This window comes from Aedes aegypti, chromosome 2 (assembly GCF_002204515.2).
Source record: "Aedes aegypti strain LVP_AGWG chromosome 2, AaegL5.0 Primary Assembly, whole genome shotgun sequence".
Lineage (NCBI taxonomy): Eukaryota > Metazoa > Arthropoda > Insecta > Diptera > Culicidae > Aedes > Aedes aegypti.
In genome coordinates this window covers 5,001,366-5,009,886 of record NC_035108.1, presented here as the reverse complement: position 1 = coordinate 5,009,886, position 8,521 = coordinate 5,001,366, and the positions used below count along the sequence as shown (strand labels likewise).

At 39.1% G+C, this 8,521-nt stretch overlaps 1 protein-coding gene across 1 annotated transcript in view; it reads left to right on the top strand.

The window, feature by feature from the left end:
- The first annotated feature begins 676 nt into the window (after positions 1-676).
- The window catches only part of LOC5574895 (zinc finger MIZ domain-containing protein 2), a 349,048-nt gene continuing 341,203 nt past the window's right edge, over positions 677-8,521 (top strand). Inside the window, exon 1 of the mRNA XM_021839800.1 lies at positions 677-2,384. The gene's annotated coding sequence lies outside the window, so the exon portion shown is untranslated. The remainder of the gene's footprint in view (positions 2,385-8,521) is intronic.

Below are 8,521 nucleotides of genomic sequence, written 5' to 3'. Positions count from 1 at the left end.
AGGACCTATCTAACATTGAGAGGCTCTCTTTGTTTACTTTCTCTTTCATTAATAACTGAGTCACATTAATCTCTTCTGTTGCTTTTTTTGTATGAAACTCTAATCAAGGAAATTGACTTTCGATCTATAATGAAAAACTTCCCAAAATCTTTAGTATTCCACTGTTATAATCAAAAGAGAACGAGAGAGGAGAGAATCTCTCATTTGTACATAGGTCCTTTAGTAATGTTACGCGAGAATTCGATTATTGCTCGCACGACACTCTCAATCGCAATCCCGATCCCGACCCTCTTTCGCGGTCTCTGTCGTTCCTATTTCATTAAATGAGAAATTTTCTCCAAATGGAGTTCGGGAGATTCGGAGGATTTTCGCATTTTCCCTTTTGCTCCTTCTCTGTTGTTCAACTTCGGCTGCTGCTGCTGCTGTGTGGTGTCTGTCATTATTATTGATATTGCCAACAGCAACAAAAGTATCGACGATTTCCATCACTGCAGCTCTTCGGCATGCATGCATGGAGACGGTACTCATTCTCGCTCTCTTCGTTCGGCGGTGAGTGGCGTAGCACCGAACCGAACGAAGTGAAGCGGTCGTGTTGATGATGCTCTTGTTGCTTCCACCGTGAGTGGCCCCCTTTTACGATACGATATTGTATATGCACGGTGCTTGGTGTCGCTCGTCGTATGGTCGCTGTGACCGAGCCAAATATCAGACGGGCTGTTTAGTCTATCGTTTACCTCTCGACTTGACGCGCGACCTCCGGACGACAGAGAGATACCAAAGGAAGGGCGACTCACCACCAAAGGCTATTGATGTTTGAGCATTGTGTGACAACAGAAATACAAGAAATAGGGAAAACATTGTTTTCAGTGAGTCGATTATTTAGTGATGGTCGGTGTTGGTTTTTGAGAGGATAAGTCTTGATTAAAACAGAAGACTGGTGCCAGGATTAAAAGGAATATTAGGATCCGAAGAACGAAGCAGAAAACTGGGAATAGAAGTGCCGAAGTTGATGAAAGAAGATCGAAACAGCGACTAAAAAAATATTACAGCTGTCAGAATCGATCGTTCCAGACAACAGTTGTCCTGTCGCGTTGCAGCCGATTGCTTCGATCCCGGTGTTTTGAAACGGTGCAATCCCAATCCAACGTGCGAGAGGAGAATACGGTGGAAGGAAAAGCACAAAACAAACGTGAAATAAAAATAGGAAACACAAAAACGTCGGGGAAGGATATCCTTTAAATTTGTGACAAAGGGAAAAATATTCGAGTCCTGTGTTGAAATATTGTGCTGTGTCGTTTTGCGGGGTCAGAAATTGATAGAATTAGAGGAAGCGATGATGATTATTAGGGGATGATAAAGTGCGCCAGTTGAAGCCGTCATCGAAGTAGGCGAAGCATCTGATCCAGCTGTCTCCTATAGGTATGTGTAAATAGTTCTGTGATGGATTAAAAGTGAACCGTACCCAAATAAAAAGGCTGACGACCGTTTCAAGGAATCAACGACAAGCGGAGAAGAGTAAGAAACCAAATCAAAATTCTCGGTGCCATTATCAGTGTTGTTTGACAAATTGAGTGTGAGCCAAATAATTATCGGCGTGAAGCACACGAAAACCGACACACGCAAACCGAAAATCAAACCCCAAGAGGTGAAGAAGAAACAACAGTGGCAAAACGGGTGAAGAGAAAAAGAAAACAAAGTGTCAACTAATAACATATTAGAAGGAAGCGAAAAAAATAGATACAACCCAGGTGCACAAAAAAGATAAGCGGAAAGCCAAGTGTAGAGCGTCCGTTCAAGTGAAGCAAAAAAAAGAGGTAAATAACAGGAAAAAATCGCAATCAACGAAGCGGCGGTCGTGAAAGGTGAGTGTGTGATGTGCAAAAATAATAACAACAGCTCATGAGCGGTGCGGAAAAAGCTACTAGCTGAAATAGATACACGTCAAAAGGGAAGAAAACCAAGAAGATCCCACTCTCTCCGAAGCAGTTTTTTGTTCGCCCACAAAACATAGCTCCAAAAATAAAGGAAGAAAGTAAGCATTTCGCCCAAATCGAAATTGAAGAAAGTGATCACTCGAAAAAAAAAATCAATCAACGGTGTGAGAGGCGAAAGGGAGCAAAAAGTGTCATCCCATGTGCGCGATCTAGTTAGCCACGGTGTGATTTTAAGTGAGTGAGCTAGGCGGCATTCCAGCTGTTGCTCGCCAAGGAACCCCTGTACTGTGCAGACAGATTAGAGTCGAGCCGGGGTCAACAAGAGACTGAAGAAAAACTGTCAACTCCAATTTCTGGGATTAGCAAGAAGCAAGTAACCCGTAGCATCAAACCGAGAGCGCGCGCATTTGAATGGATTATCATCGAAGCAAGCAGTGACTTTTTGAACAGGTAAGGAGACCTTGGGCTCACAAGTCGAAGAAGGCTGGTTACGTAAAAAAAACGAGGATAGAAAGGGGATAACGATCAACGGAGCAACGGGCTGAGTGGTGGGTGACAGGTGTTTTCTCGCGTGTGCTCAACGACAGCTGATAGTGGGTTGGGTGCAAGCTGCGCCTGCTAGGATCATCAGGACGATGTTCTTGTGGCGATGTTTGGGCGGAATTGGGAAGGACGGATAATGAAGGACACCTGTTTCGGGGGTTTCGGGTGGATGGATCGACAGCAGGTTGGATCGGTGGTGGGGTGATTAGCAGAAGCACGAAGCATACAATGAAGGCAGGTTATCCAATTGGATGGTTGGATTATTGGATGTCCAATTAATGTTATCTCTCAGTGCAAACATTGTCAGCCTCAACAAGGTTTTTGAGATGTTATCGATCAATGAATTTATTGATTAACTTGTGAGGTACATTAAAACATCATTTTATTTGGACAGGTTACGCAATTCCTTTTGGTCATGCCTGCGTTATTACCACATTTTCTCGGGAAACTTACGTTTCAAATTATTTTCGTTATTTAAATTGTTCTCTAGCGTGTTTTTGTTGGTCTTGATTGATATCATAGTTGATGTGTGTTGTCAATGTTAATTTGCATTAGAACAAAAGAGATTATGTACGAAATCTTGAGAAAATTCCCTACGGTGTTTTGGACGTATTCCAATTACAACCTAGGAGAGATTAGATAATATAATCAAGGAGAGACTCCAAACCGAATGTTGGAAAGAATTCTAACAGAGTTGTGTTTAAGGGATTCCTAATGCAGTTTTGAAGAGAATCCTAACAGGAGTTTGAAAAATATATAGCAGAATTTTTAAAAGACTCAATACGGAAACATGAAGAGATTCACTGAAAAATGTCAAAGAGATTTCCAAAGGAATCTTGCAGAAATCCTCCAGGGAATCTTAGAGATTTCCCATAAATCTTGGATAGAATGCCTCAAAAATCTGGATAGATTCTTGTATGGGTCCTTCAAAAAATCTTGGAGAGCTTAAAATCTTAGAGAAATTCCTCATGAAATCTCGGAGAGATTTACCAAACAATCTTGGAGAGATTTCTCAAGGAATCTTACAGAGATTTTTCAATTATTCTTGAATAGATTCTTCAGGTAATCTTGGAGAGATTCCTCGAAGAATCTTGGAGAAATTCTTCAAGTAATCTTGGAGAGATTGCACAAGAAATCTTGGAGGGATTTCCCAAGAAATCTTGGAGAGATTCCCCAATAAATTTTGGATTTTCTCAATGAATTCTTGAATCTCTCCAAGGATTCTTGGGGAAATTCTCCAAAATTTATTCGGGAATCTCTCCAAGAATCCTTGGAGAGATTCTCCAAACTATATTAGAGAAGTTTCCCAAGAAATATTGGAGAGATTGCTGAAGGAATCTTGGAGTGATTTTTCAAAGATTCTTGAAGAGATATTTGCAAGGAATCTTTGAGAGTTTCCCCACAGAATCTTGAAGAAATTTCCCACGGAATCTTGAAAAGATTCCCCAGGGAATCTTGGAGAGATTCTCTAAGGAAACTGTAGGGATTGAGAGGGGTAATATAGAAAATATCGAATAAGCAGAAGGGCATCTAGTTCCAGTAACAATGAAAACCTAAGCAAACGGGAAAAGGCGAATGACACGTCAGTCTTGTAAAGTGTTTCGAGCGATGAAGTTGCGATGGAATTGCTCCTGTTGCAATTCGGCTGATTGGGCCATTAGTTTTGAATGTACCGGTTCCTCCTTCCGGACACTACAATGGCACAGTTGGTAAGTATATTGTGCGCTCCCAAACATTCAAAGTCAAAAGTGGTAAAAACTTTGAATGTTTTCAGTTTTGTTTGGCATTGCCGTTTAATGTAAACCAAGACGATGAATTATTCCATAGAGGTTGGTATTAGAATCATTTGTGTTGGTATTGCAAGCAGAATAAGCACAATAGTGACGTCATATTTTCGTGATAATTTTTTTTTTATTAATTTTATGCTGGATTGCTTGGATGGAATTCAGAGGTCGCGATTCATGTGTTTTTAAGATTTGTTTTTCTTGTTGCTTGTAATGAATTTAAATGTTGGATAAGAAATAATGTTATTTTATATTTATGAATGACCCAGTATTATTCAGTGTAATGTAAATAATTAAGTTGGAACACAATTGGAAAATTATATTGCGCGAATCCTTCAAATAAGCCCGACATTATTTTGTTATGCTTAATAATTTGTTATAAGGTCAAATACAACTCACCTGAAAGGGTAAATCAATTCCCCCGAGAGGGTAAACTAATTCCCCCGAGAGGGTAAAGTAATTCCCCCGAGAGGGTAAATCAATTCCCCCGAGTGGGTAAAGCAACTCTCCGAGAGGAATGAGGAGTTAGGAATAAAGAGTGAGGAATGAGCAATAAAGAATAAAAAGTGAGGCGTGAAGAATGAGGAATAAGGAAATAGAAATGAGGAATAAGGAATGAGAAGTGAGGTGTGAAGGGTGAGAAATAAGCCGATGGTGAAGAATAAGGATTGAGGAGTGATGAATTAGGAATGAGAGTGAGAAGTTAGGAATGAAAAGTGAGGAATGAGAAATGCGGAATGAGGAGTGAGGAATGAGTTGTAAAACATGAGGAGTGAATTGTGAAGAGTGAGGAATGAGGAATAAGCAGTGAAGAATGAGGATTGAGGAGTGAGTAATGCAGAATGAGAAGTGAGGTGTGGACAGTGATGAGTGGGGAATAAAGAATAACGAATGAGGCTTGAGTGATGAGGAACGAGGAGTGAGGTATGAAGAGTTGGGGGTGAGGAATGAGAAATAAGGATTAAATAATGAGGAATGAGGAGTGAGGAGCGAAGAACGAGGAATGAAGAGTGAGAAGTAAGGAGTGAGGGTTGAGGTATGAGGAGTACATAATAAGGAATACATAATGAGGAGATAGAGATGAGAAATGAGGAGTGAAACGTGAGAATTGAGAAATTAGGGGTGAGGAGTAAGGAATGAGACATGAGGAATGAGGAGTAAGAAGTGAAAAATAAGAAGTGAAGTATGAGGAATAAGGAGTAAAAAATAAGGAATGAGAAATGAGATATGAAGAATGATGAGTAAGAAATAAGGATTGAGAAATGAGAGATGAAGAATGAGGAGTGGGAAATGAGGAATGAGGAGTGAGGATTGAGGAATGTGGAATGATGATTGGGGAATGAGGTTTGAAGAGTGAAATGTGAGGAATGAGGGATAAGGAATGATGAGTGAGGAATGATGGGTGAGGTGTGCAAAGTGAGAAGTGAGGAATAAGGAGTGACGAGTGAAAAATAAGGAATGAGGAGTGAGTAATGTGGTGTGAGGAATGAAGAATTAGAAATCATATGTGAAGAGTGAGAAGTACGCAATAATAAATGATGTGTAAGGATTGAGTTATGAGGAATGGGGAGTGAGGAGTGAAGAATAAAGAGTGATAAGTAAGAAATGGAGAGTTAGGAATGAAAAATGAGAAATGAAGAGTGAGGAATGAGGAATGAAGAATGATGATGATGAAGTTTTAGATACAAAATTTTATCTAATTTTTTGAAATATATGTATGTTATATTTAATATGAAAGAACTCAAGGACAAGGTTGGTTGGTTTGACTTTATTAACGAGATTTTTAGCCCTGGGCTAGTTCATCTCGGGACCAACGGCTTTACTTCCCTTCCGAAGGAAGTCGTCACTATAACTTTTTACGTCATAAGTGACTATGTCGGGGATGGGAATCGATCCCAGGTTCTCGGCGTGAGAGGCGAGTGTTCTAACCACTACACCAGGTCCGTCCCCACCTCAAGGACAACATGAAATGAATGAAAGATAATAGATGAAACTATCTTATAATTATTAGAGTAGATAAAGAGGAGAATGTAGGTATTGAGAGGGGTACTATAGAAGATATCAAATAAGCAGAAGGGCATATAGTTCCAGTAACAATGAAAACCTAAGCAAACGGGAAAAGGCGAATGACACGTCAGTCTTGTAAAGTGTTTCGAGCGATGAAGTTGCGATGGAATTGCTCCTGTTGTAATTCGGCTGATTGAGCCATTAGTTTTGAATGTGCCGGTTCCTCCTTCCGGACACTACAGAAACTTAGAGAGAAATCTTGGAGAGATTCTCTAAGGAATCTTGGAGAAATTTCACTTGAACAGATTCCTTAAGGAATCTTGGATAAATTCCAAGAAAGAGAAGAGATTCTTCAAGAAAACTTAAAGGAATTCTCCAAGAAACCTTGGAAAGATTGCCCAAATAACCTTGGATAGATTGGACCAAGGATTCTTGAAGAGCAGCAAATCTTGAAGAGATTCCCCAATCAATATTAAAGAAATTCGCCAAGAAATCTAAAAGAGATTCTCCGAGAAGCCATGGAGAAATTCCCCAAGCAATCTTGGAGGGATTCCTCAAGTAACATTGGAGGGATTTCCCAGACAATCTTGGAAACATTCTCCAAGGATTCTTGGAGAGTTTCACCAAGGAATCTTATAGATATTCTCCAAAGACTCATGGAGAAAGTTCTCAAAGAATTTTGGAGAGATTTCCTAAGGGATCTTATAGAGATTTCCCAAGGAATCTTGGAGAGATTCACCAAGAATTCCTCAAACAAATTCGCAACAAATAATGTATCTTGGAGAGATTCCCTAAGGTATCTTAAAGAACTTCTTCAAAGTGTGTTGGAGAGATTGTCCAAGGTTTCTTGGACAGATTTGCCTAGTAACCTTGGACAAATTCCTTAAGAAAAATTGAAGAGATTTTCCGATGAATTTTGAAGATATTTGTCAAAGAACCTTGTACAGATACCAATCGGAATCATGGGAACATCCGACGAAATCTTGAAAATGATACAAACAAAATATGGAAGAAATTTCCATTGGAATCTAAAAAAGAATGCCATAGGAATCAAGAAGACTTCCTTCAAAGAGAAAATTACATTTTCACTGGAAGTGTCCATGTGTTGTATATTATGGTTGAAAAGAAGAGGAGGTTTAATACCTCTGGGAGAAGGATCTCTCAAAAAATTTCCACTCCCTTTTCCCTGCTCCAAATAAAGAGATTTAAAAAAAGGGCATTCCCATCCATCAATTATAATTTGGAAGAAATTCCCGTTGAATCTTGAGAAGATTACCAATGGAATATTGCAAAGATATCCAGTGGATTCTTGAAAATATTTTCCGTGGAATATTGAGAAAATCCCCAATTGAATCTTGGAAAGATCCCGATTGGAACCTTCAAAAGATTCCCGGTGTGATCGCTAGTGAAATCCTGAAAAATTCTTATTGAAATTCTCAAAAGATTTCCATTGAAATCTGTGGGCGATGCTCATTGGTTTCTTGAAGAGACTCACATTGGTATCTTGATGAGATTTCCATAGAAATGAAGAGATTTTCATTCGAATCATGGAAATATTACCATCAGAATCTTAAAGAGATTCCCAAAGAAATCTTGAACAGTTTAAATAGTTTCCCATTGAAAGCTTGACCAGATTTGTATTGGAATTTCGGACAGATTCCCATTGTTATCTCTATGCGATTCTCAACGAAATCTTGAAGATTCCCATCGAAATCTTGAAGTGATTCCCTACAAAATGTTGAAAAAATTGCCAAAGGAATCTTTAAGTACTATATTTCCTTGTCAATCTTGAAGAGATTCCCGTTTCAATCTTACAGAGATTCCCTACGAAATTTTGAAGAAATTTCTCTTGAAATCTTGAAGAGGTGTCTTTCTAATTTAAGTATCGTTGGTAGTTCGACTGTGATTCCTTGTTGATGATAGATTGGCTTTTCAGCCTTGACAAAATTTAAAAAAAACTGTTATTTTATCTTGTCCAACGTTTCGGTCCGTTTGGGACCTTCCTCAGGGGCTCTGAAAGGATTTAAGGAGATTTCTGAAGGCATTAAAAAGCATTCTGGCAAATTCAGCCCGGGAATATGAACAGATTCTGGTCCACATTTTTGAGAGATACCTAATAAAGTATTGAAAAATTTAGGAACGGGATTTCGAAAAGGTGATTACAGAATTTTGAAGTTTAAGGTTACTGACAGAATCCTTTAGATTGCTTATCGAAACAGAACTTTGAGAGATTCCAAGTTTTTTAGTTTTGGA